The sequence below is a fragment of the Bombyx mori genome, chromosome 1, assembly GCF_030269925.1.
Source record: "Bombyx mori chromosome 1, ASM3026992v2".
NCBI lineage: Eukaryota > Metazoa > Arthropoda > Insecta > Lepidoptera > Bombycidae > Bombyx > Bombyx mori.
This window is the reverse complement of record NC_085107.1, coordinates 7,247,699-7,266,395: the sequence shown is the minus strand read 5'-3', so window position 1 is coordinate 7,266,395 and position 18,697 is coordinate 7,247,699. Positions and strand designations below refer to the sequence as shown.

The following is an 18,697-nucleotide window of genomic DNA, read 5'->3' as shown; positions in this document are numbered from 1 at the left end:
TCGTACTGAAATTGGAGCTCTGGAGTACGACCTACTGAGAAAATGTCTAGCCTATTCTGCAGTTTGAAGGGTGCGAGAGCCGCTACTACAAAATATTGGAATTTCGATCTTAAATAGACGATAGCGTTAACAATTAGCACAAAATTGTTGATTTTTTTTCTCTTTATAATTATTATTTTTTTACCTGTGTTAATAGCCTTGAGAGGCTATATCAGCTTCGCCCTAACGTGTAGGTGAGCTCACGGGGCTCAAACCGGAGTGTTGCTAGCACTGGCCCTAGCAAGAGCAGCGCTTTGCAGAATCTACCTCCGGATCGGAAATGCGACTCACTGAGAAGAACCAGCGAGAAACTCAGTGGGCTGTATCTGTGGGTTAATTCGCTCGTCGAGCCCTTCGTCGCAAGCGACAGGTTCGACGAGGACGGTGATAATTAGTTGAAAGAGCACCTATTAGTCCATACCATAACAGTACTGGCAATAACAGTAATTAACTCCCCCTAAGAAAATTCGAATGCCAATTCAGCGCCGCACATTTTCGGGTGTGTGCCAAAAAAAAGCTGCTTATATCTATCTACGACTGTTCGAGACATCAGTCAAGCACAATCTTATCTCGAGGAAGACTCGCTTGTACCCAACCTCCGGTTTATTGGTCGTCGTTTATTATCAAGATAACTTATCTTTGAGGAGCCAATTAAATTTGAAAACAAAGGTAACATAATAAGGCGCCACAGTGAACTGCATAGCCGACGAGTAAAAGAAGAGGGGACCGCTTGCGTAGGCGCAGCTCCTTTGTCGTTCAAAGGATTTATACGTTGACCTGGTATGGAATAGGCTTGTTTAATCGATAGAAATGTCAAACATTAAAAAAAAAATCTTTCGTTATTTTGAATATATTGAATATTTTTTTTGTTCTAAAAACTAAGACGGTTAATGCCCAATAACATTTAAGTGATAAATCGAAAACGAATATTTTTTTTAATAGAAATCACATAGAAACTTTGTGGTTATCTAAAAAAATCTTTGTATAACAAAATTGCAATAGCCGTCTCCGTGCTAGTGTGTTTTGTTCAGCGCCTCAATCTTCCCATTTTATTACCCTTATTTCTTCCGAAGGTAGACACAAAGAACTGTGTTTATAGCTAATGATACTTAGGTGTGTATTTTAACACAAAGCCCGAGCCTCCAAAAGTTACACATAAAAAATATTCAACACGATATAATAACGACTTGGCTGCTGTACATGTTCTCTGGATTCTCTTTTGGTGGCGCCTATTTTTTGTTGGAACTTTTTGAACTGGGAGTTGGCAGTAATAAAATGGCAACGGTAAGAAAAATTAACAACCACTGCCCGTTTACGCGCCGATTTTATGCCCTGATATTTTATGATAAGTGACAAAGGCTAGGCGGCAATGTTAAGGCATGTTTTTATACTAAAAAAAATTTATTAAAATTCATTTTTAACGTTGTATCAGTCAATAGGTTGAGATGCTGATATTCTGTGAAGACACGCAAATTCGAATTCGGAATAATACATACAAAATCACCGCGTTTTCAACACGAACGTGGATATATTCTTAGAAACATTCCTGAAAAGAAGTAAAAGGCGAACGGGAAAAAAAACACACACACAAAAACAATTTACGTTTGTCAACTTAAATAAATCAAAACGCAAGACATATAAAACCACAAACAAAAAAATACAGTGAAATAAAATTAGGGCAACAAAACTTTTCTGTGACTTACTCGGGCGCGTCACGCAACTCGAAATGACACCGGGACATAATGTCACAACAAAATAATGTATTTAAGAACCGAAGTAGGAAAACTGTAATCGTGAACGCGAACCCAAACTGAATAACGAATCGTAATTAAATATTCAAGCATTGTACGTTGAACACGACATATAAAAGATTCTGCTTATCGTCAGCTCTAATAGAAAGCTATTATGTTACCAAGCTAAGCTGTCTACTATCTGGAAGCCAGAACAAGAGTGCATGCATCTAGCGACAAAGCATCGCTTTAAGATTAACCTCATCAATTTAAGATAATTCGTCTCGTAACGCGCTGCCGTGTGATCGGCGCTCATTAAGTTCGTCAATAACAAAACAGACCATTCACTAAAACTTAACGAAAGCCGGAAATTTTGAAAAATGGAACGTATTTTCAATAACTCCTATTTTCGTCTAAAGAAATATGGTAAGTTTAAGCTGAGCACTTTAATTAAGCGTCAGAAACGATTTGTCATATTCTTAGTTTAGACATTTAAGTGCATATGTGGGTATGAAGTTAAAAGGCAGAAGCGAAGCTAACGAACGATCTTGATTAGAATACACAATACAAACTTAGCGTTGGCGCTCCATTAGCGAAAGAGTAGGTGTCACGACTCTGTGCCTCGCACGGGTTTTATTATTTATTCCCACTTTCTAAGTCGCTACGCTGTGGAGTTGGACATAAACAAATGAACGTTTATGCACACTAAATAAACAGTAACAGTGGAATTTTGTGATCGTTGCCTGGCTTCAAAAGATATATTCATACATCACAATGACGTGCATTGCATAATGGGCTTGAATCTAAGTGGACTATTGCAATAGCCAGACTAAACAATTTAATGGTTTCTTTTATGTTTATTTTTTTCTAATTACGATACGTATATCTTATCTAAAAAAAAATATATTGTGTATATTTCACAAACTTTTGAAAATTAAGTTATCTAAATTAGTTTTTTGATATAAATAAACTAAAGGCGTAATCAATCAAATTTATTTGTCGAGGTGGGACGAGCACAATAGGGCGTACGAGAATATTTTTTTACCCTTTCTGGAAACAATGCCGTCTAAATTGTATAATTTACATCCGAAACACAACAAAAAGGTTTGAAGTAGTGACATGCGCCGACACGCCAAAAGCCTACAGTTGTCGGTAGCAGTGGCCGCCGCCCGACCGCGCAAAAAGAACGAATCATTAGGAGGCGCCACACGAGACCCCATTTAAAAGTATGAGAATATTTTCACAAAAAGCTTCACATTCAACTCCCGGCACATTCATTTTATGGGAACAATGAGTGATTTTTGTATTTTTCTTTAATTCTATGTCGATTTTATCCGTGGCGGTGCGGAGGCGAGTCTCTGTCTGTGTTTGTCGCCTCGTTCCGTCTTCGACTTTTTGTTGCTTGCCGTAGAAGCGCGGGCGTCCACGGCAAACGGTGGCTTAATTCCCGCGGAGGCGCTTCACCCCTCTCACTCCCTTTTCTTCGTCCTCCTCTAGCATCCTTTCACTCGAGCAACATTTCACGGCACTAACGCCCTTAGTCGAACAACTGGGATCGCATGCGAATGCGAACCGATACCATGCACACCGCTTCTAAAAATCATTAAACGAGCGCAGTTAATTCGAACGCAAAGCATGTCGCGACCCGAAATTATCGCCGATTGGAATCTCGACATTATTGTGCAAATGTTTGGTTACATTAATTAAGCTTCAGCGTTCGTGTCATCGGGCAATTAATGATGATTATATAAGTCCGCAATGTCAAACGCATTTAATAGGGTCCTCGTAGTGGAGACGTTTAGACACTGACAATTTTTTTAAATAATATTCCCTCTATGATGGAGACGCGTTGACGTGAAGGCATAATGGTATGAAAACAATGGACTTGAAGACTTGTTTATTGAGTGGATGGAGTTGTTTTGAAGTAGAGTGCGCATGAGTGGAGGCGGCGACCGGATCGAGTGAGCCAATGACGGGCGTTCGCGCCGGTGGGTGGAACGGGTAATCATGCATTAAGACCACGAGGAACTTCCCAAAGATTCACTAAGTCGGTACATTACGAGATCTCCGTATAATTCGGCTGGACATTCAACTAGTACACACGTTATCAAAGCGACCGCTTCTGAGCATGCAAGTGAACATTATTTTAAAAGTTCATTCGTTGCAATATTAATGTAATTTATTTGGCAATTAGATCGATACGCATTCCCTAGTGAGCTATAGTTTCTGTATGTGACAAGATATATTTTTTTATCTTTGCTTTAAGGAGATTATTCACCTAGTGAATATGCCACTCCATTGTGCAAACAAAAGAGAGTAATAAAATAATTATATAAAAAAATAAATGGAACTGTTATCGTCTCTGAAGGTCCACCAAAACTATTTTATAAAGTGACTTAGTCATTTCGGATTCCGGAATGGCTAATACGTAATTTACACCTCCGACTTGTCGAAAATCTGTATATTTTGCAAAGCGTTGTTGTCTCAAACCATCGTTCCGCGCACACGCCATCATAATGTGAAAAGCATCTTGACTGACGACACTTGAAAGGCAAACGTGACTAAGCGACAATACGTGAACTTTACAGTAGACTAATTTTAAGTTGAAATACCTGAAAAAAATTCTATTTAACGAATCTAGCTGAAGGATTGAAATGATTTTAATAGACCTAGAAATATATATTTTTTGCGCATCGAATATGGTTATTGCCTATCATTTATGTATAAAGCAGTTATTGTCGCTTAGTCACATTTGCCTTTCAAGCGTCGATATAATAAGAATTAATTAAGATAAAAGTTATTTTTTATTGCATAGATGAGTGAACGAGCTCACCGCTAGCTGGTGTTAGTTGGTTACCTTACCAAAGTACACGGTGGATCCTACATACTCTTTTAGACAACAGTGATGTGTAACGACTGACGAGGACCCTTCAAACCCTAACGCACCTACCCCTTTGGTCCTTGTACTCCTTTCTACTTATGCGAGCTTACAATGCTTCGTACAAGACCAGCAATGAAGTGGTTACATAAATTAAATAATCAAAGTTACTTTCTACTTATAAAAAGGACAATTACGAATCCATTGGACTTCATTCTGAGATAGGCTTACGTTAACTGCTCCAAAAAATTCGATTCGAATTAGGTTTTATTTTATTAGCGTGATATTATTATCAAATTAAAATTATTAAGTAATGACCTAAATATTTTTAAGAAATAATGTACATTTTTATCGCTCACTATTCTAAAATAAAATGCTATTGTTTTAAAATGACATTGAACATTTTGAATTTAAATTATCAAATATAATAAATATAAATTGTTGTTTAAGCAAACAATCGAAAGTTTCTAATGTTTTGTTGTTTTAAAAATAATTATATTTAAATAATAAAATAATACTAAAATTATACGTATTCAATGCGATTAAGATAGTATATATATTCTTTAGTGGGAATTGACAATTTTCCTTATTTATCTTTGATTGACAAACAATTTCAAGGAATACGCTAGCAGAATGCAGAAAACCGATTTTTCTATAATATATTTACCAAAATTAACCATTGCTGATATTTAATTTTGCCATATTTAGTCGAACAGGTACATTGTATATTATTATTTACTCTGCGTATGACTCAAATGTGATTTTTTTAAACAATCTGATTGATAACCCTGAAACACTTTTCTAAATTTCAACTATAAGCATGAAAGGACTTTAACACTTTTAATTGCTATTTATTCGGATTGATAAACTACCGAAAACCGAAAATCTGAACATGTTTTCCGAGATATTGTCATTGCGTAGTAGAAAAAAATTAAAATTATTAATTAAATTAACGGATGAGGTATGAAAGGAGTACCGTGTCACGGTTAAACTTTTTTGGGGCAACGACATCGCTTTTTATGCCACTGATGATGCTTTTATTTATGCACATCTCCGATTTAGTTTTTCGACTTGCTATTTAATTATTATTTTTGTACTTTATTCACCGTTTTGTCTCCTTATTTGAACACAGAACGAAGTAAATGTGTTTCAAGAGAATCAACATTAAGTACCTACACGTTTCAAGCTATAGGGTAATAGAATCCGTTTAATCCTAAGTTTCAAATCGATACGAACGGCAGTAAGTTAGAATTTTTTGTCGTAGAACAAGCAAAATCAAATCCAAAATATGATCTAATCCTTTTGTACAACACCGTCCATGTATCATTCGAATAAAGCCATTGAATGTTTGTAGATTCGATAAATATACAAATTTCCCATTCCATAACACAAAAACTTTTAAAAAACCTATGTCAAATGTCAAAACGAATTCGAATTTAGCATTTAGTTTGGTTTTACAAACTTGTATTGTGGTTTGTAATCGATTTTAAAGTAGTTAAATCGATTTCCCTGTCAAGCGTGGGCGGTTTACTGTTAGGTACATCTCGGGTTAGTTCTCGAATTGAACGGCATTCTATGTTGATTTAAAAATATATTACGTAGAAAGAAAGATCAGATAACACAAATTATGATCGAAACATTCGTTTTCGTCCAAAATTACACGCTTAATCTTTCTGATATCGATTTTAGAAACATGGTATCTCATGTACGGAAATTCACTTTCAACTTCTTTAATTTCCGATTGAAATAAATTATCACATAAGTTTTTCTTAGCATATTTAATTTTCATAGTATGAATACTTTATTTTATTCTTCATAATTATTCAAATAGTAAAAAATACTCTTTTAATGTTCAAATAACGAAAGATAGTTCACAATAAATGAACAAAACTAGGAATAATAAAATATTAAATCAAAAAACGTTGATACTGTCTTGATAGTTGAGGTATATATCTCAATTGCTTAATAATTACAATTCGCACGGGTTCAATTTTATTCTTAATAACTTTTTTTCAATTTTTAAATAATAATATATGTAATTTAAATATTATTAAATTATTTAGTTAATTTAAAAAAATCTTTTTAACAATTATTATTCATAATTCAATACAATTCCTTCATCGTGGAAGCCGTAGGAGATGACATTCGTGTGGGTTGATAACGTATTTCAATCGAAAAATTGGTACCTGCCTGCGGAATTTGAACACCGGCGTTATCACATCGCTTAATACAAATAAGTTTACCGGGAGCAAGCTTTCAAACAACTTCAATATATACAAAATAATTAATACTAATACTTAACACTGAATTGTATTTATAAGATTTAAAGATTAAAATAACATATATGTATACTAGCTGACCCAACAGACTTCGTAGTACTTCAATCGATTAATAAAAGACGTAAACTTTTGTATAAAATAAACTTAAAACAAACAAAAGGAATCCGTTCGACGAGGGACACATCAAAGGGAAAACGAAATTTTTATTTTTATTTAATTCCAAGCATTTTCATATTTATCTACCTTTTAAACCTTCTCTAGACTTCCACAAATAATTCAAGACCAAAATTAGCCAAATCGGTCCAGCCGTTCTCGAGTTTTAGCGAGACTAACGAACACCAATTCATTTTTATATAACTATATAGACAATCATTTTCCATGAAAGATTTGAAAGATTAAAAATTGATCACGCACGTTCGTCACTCGTATCATTGCTGGAAGCCCGTTTATTTTGATTGAGGCATGGCAAAAGCGGTGGAAGCCATTCTCAACGTTTAGAGCATCAGAAGTTCACAAGAATGTGAATCTTTTATGTAGGCTCAGAGGGCTACGAATTTTATTCTTGTAACACCTACATTGCTCTCTACTAAATAATGATAAAATCAATGTACCGAGGTTCACTTAAATTTCTAAACGGATCGTATTGCTTATGCAGGAAAACCTTTTTTTATCGAGTAGGTGAGCAACTTCATGACCCACCTTGTGCTAAATGCTTACCGTAGCTTTGAACATTGTGACACAAACGTGTCGGCCCATCTTGAACGGTGAGAGAAAAGTCTCAATTATATTACCTTTGAACCGAAACTCATAATTATTTGCCATAGAAATAGGACGGCAGTAGTAAGGGCTTAAAAACCGCCATATTGCCAGTATATTGCCCGTATAGGACGCAGAGAACTTTGCTGTTCCGTCTCCAGTGAATCCTTTAGTCGCCTTACGACACCTAAGAGAAGAGACTACGGTGCTCTTCTGGGCCACTCAGTGTGGCTACCTCAACATTAGAGGCATAAGATAACCTAATATATCAAGCAAATTTAAAAGGACAATCCGCCATACTGCCAGTATATTATCCGTATAGGACCCAGAAAACGTTGCTGTTCCGTCTCCAGTGAAACCTTTAGTCATCTTACGACACCTAAAAGAAGAGACAACGGTGCTCTTCTAAACCGCCCAATGTAGCTACCTCGACATTGGAGGCATAAGATAACCTAATATGTTAAGTAAATTTAAAAATTAAATTTAAATTGAGTTAATATGCGTAAACATTTGGTATCACTAGTATTTTTCTCACAAATACTGTCAAAACAGCGTAGTTTAGTTTTAGTTTTTTTTTTTTTTTAGTTTACATATACTTCGACTACTATTAACAAAATTAATACATAATTTTATCTTACTTTAAAAGGCAGATAATGTAACTGGTAAAAATAAAAAAAATAATGTTGCAAAGATGATTAATATTAAAAATATCATATGTTAAACCTTTAAAACAGTCTCCTGTAAAATTTTGTAAGTTTTGAAATTATACAGTTTTAATGGGAGAAGACGATTTGTTTCGCGTATTTTATATTTCACAACTCATTTCTCCGTTAGACGAATATTTTTTTTGTTCTTTAATGTTAGTTTGTGGAGAGTACTTAACGGTAGACAGCGGCTACACGTTAAGGAGAAGCTGAAATCACCTCTCAAAAAAAATGGCTCTGCTTCTACCTTTGCTGAAGTCCATGGGCGACGGTAACCACTCACCATCAGGTAGGCAGTATGGTCGTCTGCCTATAAGAGCAATAAAAAAATATTAAAAAAATATGACTTTGATGTTTTTTTTTCTCACCTGGTAGTGAGTGGTTACCATCGCCCGTGGACTTCAGCAATGCCAAGGGCAGAGCCACGCCGCCGCCTACAGCAATGCCAGGGGCAGAGTCGAGCCGCTGATGATGTTTACTGATTTCCTTGAAAAGCTTTTAGTATTCTATATTACTAGCTGACCCGGCAAACGTTGTGTTGCCTTAAATAAGATTTCTAGGGAAATTCTAGTCTAATATATAAAATTCTCAAAAACCTCATTCAACCACATAATATAGTAAGCGGCACGTAAGTTGGCAAGGTTTTGGTGTAGTGGGGGTAATGTCGCGCATAGTGCACATTACAACAAAAAAATGGTCACTTTTATTGCCCGCATATATGTTAATTTTATTTTATTAAATTTTTTATTTGCCATAATTTATTTTTAAGCCTGTGTGTTTAGAAGAAAGTTAAAGAAAAGAGAGGAATTCGTGAAGTGTGTTAGGTGTTATAAATGAAATACAATTAAAAGTTAAAAAGTTTATTTAAAAAAATATACTTAATATTAAAAATTATGTGTCGCCGTCGTCACTATCATTTTCTAATAGTGCTACCCCTTGGATTAAATTTATGGTAGCACCTGAGCTGGTGGAAGGAGTTGGCTCCTCATCGTCGACATAACGAAGAGTCGCTGTCGTCACTGGCGTAAATAATAAAACGCTCAGTGACTGAATCGATTATAATTATGGTCATTGGTATTTGGTCCTACCATTGCAAACAAATTTAAAACAAAAATGAAAATGTGGTGTCGTGGGACACCAGGTAGGAACGAAGTTCCTTCGGCTAATGTAGAATCGACACAATTTGCAAAAAAAAATATCGTGCTCAATTTTATGTTGGTTTTCTTGATTTTTCTCTTAAATTTTGCTAATTAGTTTTTATTAAAGTATAGGAAAGTATTTAGGAAATTCAGTATTTTAGGAAATAATAAATTACGTAAAATAGAAAGAGAATGGATGAGAGAACGAAAAGAAAGAGGGAGAAAGAGAAAGGTATTATACCATACTCGCTTGTGTATGCGACTGTCGCGCCTGCGCACGTCTCATTTAACGGTTTTATTTCACGCACTTTTTTCCATTGATTTTTTCCATTGATTTTTTCCACGGATTTTTTCCACAGATTTTTTCTTACGGTTTTACTATCACATTTTTTTCAGTTCGGTCGCGCAGCAAAATCCCTATCCCCTCCAAGCCTGCTGTAAGGAACTTCGTTCCAATAACACTCGTAACAAAAACTAAATTTAAAACAATAATAACAACTCGTAACAAAAACTCAATATAAACAAAGGGTTCCTACAACTTTAGTAGGCGCATGTGTAACCGTGAGCGAACGGAACGTGGACGCGGTGCGGGAGGGGAGGGTCGACTGACTCACCAATCGCGCGCTCGGAACGGTGCTACGTCTTTCCCCGCGTCCCGCTTGACAACCAAAGAGACCTAAAAAAGGACTTCTACGCATCTAGCGACTCTTGCCAAGTTGCGTGCCGGGGACTATACCTCATACCTCATTATAACCAAAAAAAAAAAATAAAAAAAAAATATGTTTGGGGTAGACAACCCTTATCACTTAGGGATATGAAATATAGATAGTAGCCGATTCTCAGACCTACTGAACATGATTGATACACAAATAAAACCAAAAAAACATGGCTGGCAAGCTACGATTGATACACAAATAAAACCAAAGAAACATGACTGAAAAATGTATAGTGAGTAAGACAGGAGACCGGCTTCGTCCTCATCCCTACTACGTGATGTTTGCTGGATGAGTGGTGACTCCTGGCGGGGATAACTGATCGATTGATAGTTGATCAGTAGTCGACCGGCGAGGGCAGGAGATCAAATTGAATTTAAAAAAAAATCATAATTAAAGGAACTTGAAATTATAAACTCTGAATAAGAATTTATCGTACTACAATTATAATATTTGATTGGCATCTTGCAACCTTATTGCGGATCTGTGCATAGAATAAAAAAATAAAAATCGGGATGGAAAAATAGGGGTTGATCCTATAAGAGTGAAAATTGAGAGTAATATTTATTTTTTATTTTAAGTCATGACAAAATAAAAAATAAAATCTTGCCAAAAAATTTAAAATTTATAATTAACAAATAAAAAATAGGGGTTGATCGTAGAGGGGTGAAAATTTAGGGTTGTATGTATTTTTGTATGTTGTATCATAAAAAAATAGAAATTAAAAATTTTGTCTAAAAAATAAAAAAAATTATTTAGGGGTGGACTACCCCTAACATTTAGGGGGATGAAAAATAGATGTTAGCCGATTCTCATAGATACCGGATAATCACAAAAAATTTCATCAAAATCGGTCAAGCCGTTTCGGAGGAGTATGGCAACGAAAACTGTGACACGAGAATTTTATATATTAGATGTAAATCTATACGGCCGTGCTTCGCTCTTATACAAAAAATAACGTTTTATTGAGTCCTGACATTTAACATTACGTTTGATCGTGTCTCAATAAACGTATTTATATACTAAGAAAAATAAAAAAAAAACATTCGCACAGCTAGCAACGGAGACGGGTCGGAAAATTTAATGAGCGACACGAGGAGGAGAGCGCTAACACCATTTTTTTTTTTAACAATTTCTAATTTATTTATTTAATAAGATTTCGTTTTAATTTATTCGGTCCGAGCGAAGTTTTGCACGTTTCCGATTGTTGTAACGATACGATAATCTCGGCTTACAGGTTGTTTGTGTCGATTTAATTGGCACTCGTAATTCTTGGACGGTTCGCGCCTTCATTTTATACTTGGGCTAACAAGTGGCTACAGTCATGCGCGACGTTTCGCACGCGGTAACCTCTCGGAATTTTTAACACCTATCCAGTACTTTAATTTTACATGAAACTACAAATTATGATACAGTCGTATTTTTTGGTGTACACAATTGTATTATACACAAAAAAACACAGTTTTATTTTGTTGCTTAGATGGGTGGACGAACTCACAGTCCACCTCATGTTAAGTGGTTACTGGAGCCCATAGACATCTACAACGTAAATGCGCCACCCACCTTGAGATATAAGTTCTAAAGTCTCAAGTATAGCTACAACGGCTGCCCCACCCTTCAAACCGAAACGCATTACTGCTTCACGGCAGTAATAGGCAGGGCGGTGGTACCTATCCGCGCGGACTCACAAGAGGTCCTACCATCAGTAATTACGCAAATTATAAAACAATATTTATTATAAAATAATACTATGCGTACATAAAAATTGTAAACAAAAAAAATCTAATTAATTAGGGTTATTGAAATTAGAATCAATTTAATTTTAATGGAGACAAGACCATAAAGAAGATTTCAGCATAACAAGAAATCGAAGCCTCGATTTTTTTTGTGAGAACTGTTTTTGTGTTGTTATTACTCCGAATTTGAAATCCGAGTGAACTATTGCTTCACAAAATATACAGCCTATTTGTGAAACTCTTGTTGATGAACTACTGGTGGTAGGGCGCCTTGTGAGCCCGCAAGGGTAAGTACCACCACTCTGCCTATTTCTGCCGAGAAGCATAAAGGCCTACCGGATTGGGATAGCCATTGGACTATATAACTAACTATAACTAAACTGCTACTAATTGTAACTATACCTGAGACCTTAGAACTTATATCTCAAGGTGGGTGGCGCATTTACGTCTTAGATGTCTATGGGCTCCAGTAACCACTTAAGACCAGGTGGGCTGTGAGCTCGTCAAAAAAAAAAGTGAGTGACATTTGCGTTGTTGACGTCCAAGACCACCTACTGACCACTTAACTAGGTGGACATTCAGTTCACTCACCCATCTAAGCAATATAAAACTATGGACATACTATCTGTAGTTCAGGCCAGTTTGGCCTATCCTCCTTGTAATCGCTGAAGAGAATTGTTAATAAAACCTGGTGCAAAAATTAATGTTAGTATGTTCCGAATGGTTTTTGAAAGCAGACCATGCTGCCACCTAATGGGAAGTATGAATAGTTGTCACTACTATGAACAGCATCTTAGCCACTAGCAAAATCTTATCGTTGTCTGTTTGCAAAATGTCATCTGTTCCGTTTGGTAAAGGCATTTTATCGAAGGCATTTTATTGACGTCGTCGTGGACTAAAGGATAAGACGTTCGGTGCATTCGTGTTGAGCGATGCACCGGCGTTCGAATCCCAGGCGGGTACCAATTTTTCTAATGAAACACGTACTCAACAAATGTTCACGATTGACTTCCACGGTGAAGGAATAACATAATCAAACCCGCAAAATTATAATTTGTGTAATTACTGGTGGTAGGACCTCTTGTGAGTCCGCGCGGGTAGGTACCACCACCTTGCCTATTTCTGCCGTGAAGCAGTAATGCGCTTCGGTTTGAAGGGTGGGGCAGCCGTTGTAACTATACTGAGACTTTAGAACTTATTATCTCAGGGTGGCTGGCGCATTTACGTTGTAGATGTCTATGGGCTCCAGTAATCACTTACACCAGGTGGGCTGTGAGCTCGTCCCCCCCATCTAAGCAATAAAAAAAAAGAACTAGGTGAATATTAATGAACAAAGCTAATTTCATACGTAAAATAATATTTTTTAATACCTTGCAATGCAGGCGAGAACACGGCCTACTCTATAGTGAATGGTCACAATCGATTATTGACGTCAAAAATGCTAGCAACATAACTAAACCGGTGTCTGATGGTGAGATCTCTCCATAATATAGCTAATATTCTTTCATTAGCACAGTGCTCGGGCGCCCCTCCGAAAGTCCCATAAACATTAGCAATATTAAGGGTAGAGCCAATCCGCTTCTTAGAGAGCCTGTCCAAGTTAAGTTACCACCGGATCCCATCAGCATCCTGCTGCCGTTGCTTGCTTTGGAATGCGCGATCAGCTTCGGAATTTTGTTGTGAGCTAAGCTCATTCTGTGCCTACATATATTCACGTTAAATTTGTTCGAAAAAAGTGACAAGCATTTTTTGGGGATATATATATGTATCTGCGGCACTCTCTGCTCTATGAAAATTTTTCGTGGATCCTTTGGGTGCATAAAATCAAAAACCAGATAACAAAATGTCATGTTTATTATAAAAGATACATATTATGTTTGGCGTTTCCCAAATTTATCATGATAAAAGTTTTTTATACATTTTTTTGGGATAATAAATCTGAATCTGTTAAACCATTTTAACAAACATCTAAACATAAAAACTTTCACATTTCTTAATATTAGTATATGTCGACAGTCTCAGCTTCCGAACCTTATCAAGCGACTAGTTCGTGGCAGAAATAAACAAAATCATCGTACCGTCCAACACTAATACTAGAGCCGCTTACGTCATCCTAATTACGCTCAAGATGGCTGCATTCACATTGCGATTTCCATGGACTCTAGTAACCATTTAACATTAACATAGCCTTCGAACTCGTTTGAAACATTAAGCACAATAAAAACAGTGTCGGCGAATTCAAAGCGAGCACAAATATATAATAATTAGTACGTTTTCCAATGAAACTTCAGACAAATCATGTGTTGTTAACAATAATTAAGCTCACTTGTTGATGTAGCGAGGGCCGCGTTGACAACTTAAGTGCTCATCGTGAGAATCGGTCAACTATAAAGTCTAGTGTGTACATTATCGTTGTTTCTATGACGCGTTCTCTCCTGAACTTATTGCGCATTGAAGCGAGATGCAACATTAGCTACGGGAGAGGCAAAAAAATTTAGACGTCCACTAGACATAACTAATCACACTTTATGAATATATAGAATAACATTCTTGCTATGACTGAGTATGATTTATATATTTCATACACATATTGTGTACCGTGAAATCGACCAAAAATTAGATATGATTAACAATACGTATAAGATTTTAGGAAAACTTTGTATATATTAAATAGGGTATTGTAACACAATTTTATTCAAACTAGAGGTCCCGCAGTAGTTGAGATTCCACTATAATTAATTGGAATTGTAACTTTGTACATTATTATGATTGTATTTTCAACGCTAAGACTACACACTATAGAAAAATATTAATAAAGACAAAAAATATTTAATCTATTCTCAATTTGACCACAGACGTCAAGAACAAAAGTTTGACAATAAATAAATAGTATGCATGTATGTGTGTGTCAAATATATGGTAGTTAGTATGTGTAATGTTTTCTTTATTGATTTAATGTATCTTTTATGCATAATTAAAAAAAAAAAATTAGCATTGTGCACTTCTTCTCTATATTCTCTATAAGTGTGGAAAATTTCATACTCCTCCGTCCGCGCAATTTTCGTAAAAAGGGATACAAAGTTTTTGCTTCGCGTATTAATATATACCTATAGATTAAGTACCTAATGCTTAAACATAGCCCACTAGGCATTTCAGGCCAACAAATCAATTTTAATCTTAAACGTATTTAAGACGTTTCACAATGGAACGGCAATAAATATAGAACATCGACAAAACAAATCAATGTCAATTCTCGTTGACGCAAACCGATTAGAAGGGATCCAATGACCTCTGGCGTTTGGACGTGAAATCAAAAATCGTATTCCCGCCGAACCCTCCGCAATTCGGGAATCATCCGCCTCGTCCATATCCGACGGTGCTCGGACAATGGATCGGACAACAGAAAGTTAAACGCCATAAGCGGCCATAAATCATTGGCATAGCGGAAGTGCGTGGCCCGCCAGCGGTGAGAGCACCCCAGCAATAACGGCTGCGTGGCCGTCTCCGGCATTTTCAGCGTTATAGATAAATTAAATGCCAACACATCCCGAACCGGCAAGCGCAGCGGCGACGCGCCAGGAATGACCGAATAAATTTTTTGATAAACGCACCGGAAGTCGGACCTATTACGTGACACTGCCCCCGTTCCGTCTCCTGCCTCTCGGTTATTGTTTTTCTCGAACGGTATTTCGGGCATTTGAAGCTTTTATTTCACTCAACATATGGGAGACGCGGCCCTTTGAATCGATTAGATCTCTATCGATAAACTGTAATAGGTCAGTTTTGTGTTGGAATTAATCAAGCGGCAAAGGTATACATATAATTGAGCGCCGAAGCCAACGGGTGTGTCGTATATCTTACTAATTAATAGATTCGCTAGAAACAGTTTTTGTCACAAAAGACGCCGCCTTTACGTATAAAAAAACATCATGGGATCTTTTTAATTGTAACAATCACCCGTTTAGAGAAGCGAGTTAGATAAATACACTTCGACAAAGTTTGTGAGGTTGGCGTTATTAAAATTACTTACGAAGATATTGTGGTGCGTGCGGCTACGATATAAAGAAATATTAATACACAGAAGATCGTAAACAAGCAGTCGACGATGATAATTCGAACGCATAAAACAAAACTTTATCTATGATCGGCGAAGCAGCCCTCGGAGAGTTTAGTGTGAAATGTGTTCTCAAAGACACCATTTAGTAGCGTAATGCGCGTGACAGTCGTACAAATTATGCATTTTGGAGACAAGTCGATTTTATTACCGCGGAAGTGACGTCATAAAGCACAATGTACAGCAGTTTAATGTTGTCGTATAATATTTGATCAGATCCGTTCACGATAAGCATCGCGGTACGACACGAAACCCGAGCACGTATCTTTCGGAACCACTGGCCGATATCGTCATTCTCATTGTGTAGGTACGTATCAAAGAAAACGTAAATTATAATAATATGTATATCGGTGTTTCATTACATTCTCGGTTTTTTTTTCTCCTACCTATGCTGATAGCCTTGAGAGATTATTTCAGCTCCGCCTTAACATGTAGGTGAGCGGTAGGCAGCGGCTTGGCTCTGCCCTTGGCATTGCTGAAGTCCATGGGCGACGGTAACTACTCACCATCAGATAGGCCGTATGTTCGTCTGCCTAAAAAGGCATTAAAAAAAAAAACTGGGCTCAAACCGGAGTGTTGCTGACACTGGCCCTAGCAAGAGCAGTGCTTCGCAGAATCTACCACCGGATCGGAAACGCAACCCACTAAGAAGATCGAAGCGAGAAACTCAGTGGGCTGTGTCTGTGGGTTAAATTCTCTCTAATTATAAGCGATTGCGTGATTGATAAATTTTAATAACGATCAGTTTTTTTCCACAGTTCGGCAGACGCTCGGATTATTATTTGGTTGTTATTATCTTATTGAAATAGCTACGCGAGACGTGTAGTGAAAATTATATTACTGTGTATTGTATAGCTAGCGGCTGTCCCAAACTTTGGAACTAAAACGCGGTAGAAGTATACACGAAAATAGTAAATTTAAATGATTGTGTTATTAAATTTTCGTATTTTTATACTTAATTGAGTAATATGATTTACTATCAGAAATGGTACGTCAAAAACTGGCGCGAAAATTAACTCAAGCATGCCGGTTTTAAGTGTGGGTCAATTTTATTTATACAACGCAAGTGTGGCCGGCAGCCATCATACAATGTTATATGACAGATGCCTGAATCTCGCTTACGAAATTTTCAAGGTAAGCTTGTGTAGAGCTTTACGACGAAAGAAAGATCTTCCACCGAACGAGTGATATTGCTCGGTAGACCGGCTTGCATATATACAAGTTCCGAACAACAACTTTTGGTCCGTCGGTCTACCGAGTAATATTACACGCTCAGTGGAAGATCTTCGCTCCGTCGCTAAGTCTTCCACAACAAGACCTTGAAGACGACTTCTACGATGGTAGCCTAAATATTAACCAACGATGAATTGTAATTACTATGGAATCCACAAGGTTTGGTGTAGTTACGTTTTTTTTTATTTTTTATTGTTTACATAGGTGGACTAGCTCACAGCCCACCTGCTGTTAAGTGGTCACTGGAGCCCATTGACATCTGCAACGCAAATGCGCCACCCACCTTGAGATATAAGTTCTAAGGTCTCAGGTATAGTTACAACGGCTTCCCCACCCTTCAAACCGAAACGCATTGCTGCTTCACGGCAGAAATAGGCGGGGTGGTGGTACTTACCCGTGCGGTCTCACAAGAGGTCCTACCACCAGTAAATGTGTACCAATCCACATGAATATTCTTAATTTAATCGTTGTAAGTATGTTTCACTTTTGAACTAACAACCTTATACTCTACTACTGTGTATTTAAAAGCATAAATAAATGTTATTGTAAATAATTAGAGTGGAAGCATTTGAAGGATTTAAGTGTGGTATTTTAATTGCTATGTTTATTCGTTGCCGCGGAATGAATCTAGCCGTATACAATTACTTATGTGTAGTGCGTGTACGACATAGAGAAACTTATTTTACTTCATTTCGTTGCGGAGAATGTTATGAATTTCCTTTAAAATTTTCACGTATACAATTAACTCCGTTTTAGTTATGTAATAAAATTATAATTGCGGATTAATTAGTATTGTTTGTGATTTTGTAAGTTCTCTAGTGAAATTATTTGGACATGATAAGTAAATAGCTGTGACTGGTGAAGAAGTCACGAGATTATGTCAATGTTCATAGTTAAAGAACTTTATATTGTTGATGTTTTCATTGAGGCCAAGAAAATACAAAAAATGTGTTATAGATAAATGTAATTTGGTTTTTCATTACAACATTAAGGTACTTCCTTGAGGTATTAGTTCTTCTTTACTTCACCATCCATCTGCGGTCTTACTTTCTCCCTTTCAATACTTCTCTATAGGTTGACCCTTTAGCGCAATAGCACCCTTGATTGCTGGGCCACGATGCTTATTGATTAGATTCCCGTTTCGAGAAAACCTTTCTGCAACAAACACGACATAATTGCTCCTTGTCTTCTGAGTCTTTGATATAAATTTAAAAGTATTCAAATATTTAATATACTCTTTTCCCATAGTATCCTAGTTTGAAGCCAATTGGCCCTCTGTGACTCTGTATGTGTCCCAGAATATTTATTATTTTATTCTGTACTAGCTGACCCGGCAGATTTCGTAGTGCCTCAATCGATAAATAAAAGACCTAAAC

General features: G+C 36.6%; 1 long non-coding RNA gene across 1 annotated transcript in view; it reads left to right on the top strand.

Moving 5' to 3' along the window:
- Nucleotides 1-1,787: 1,787 nt before the first annotated feature.
- LOC134198872 (uncharacterized) overlaps nucleotides 1,788-18,697 on the top strand; it is a 49,320-nt gene continuing 32,410 nt past the window's right edge. Inside the window, exon 1 of the long non-coding RNA XR_009973133.1 lies at nucleotides 1,788-2,195. This is a non-coding gene — a long non-coding RNA (uncharacterized LOC134198872). The remainder of the gene's footprint in view (nucleotides 2,196-18,697) is intronic.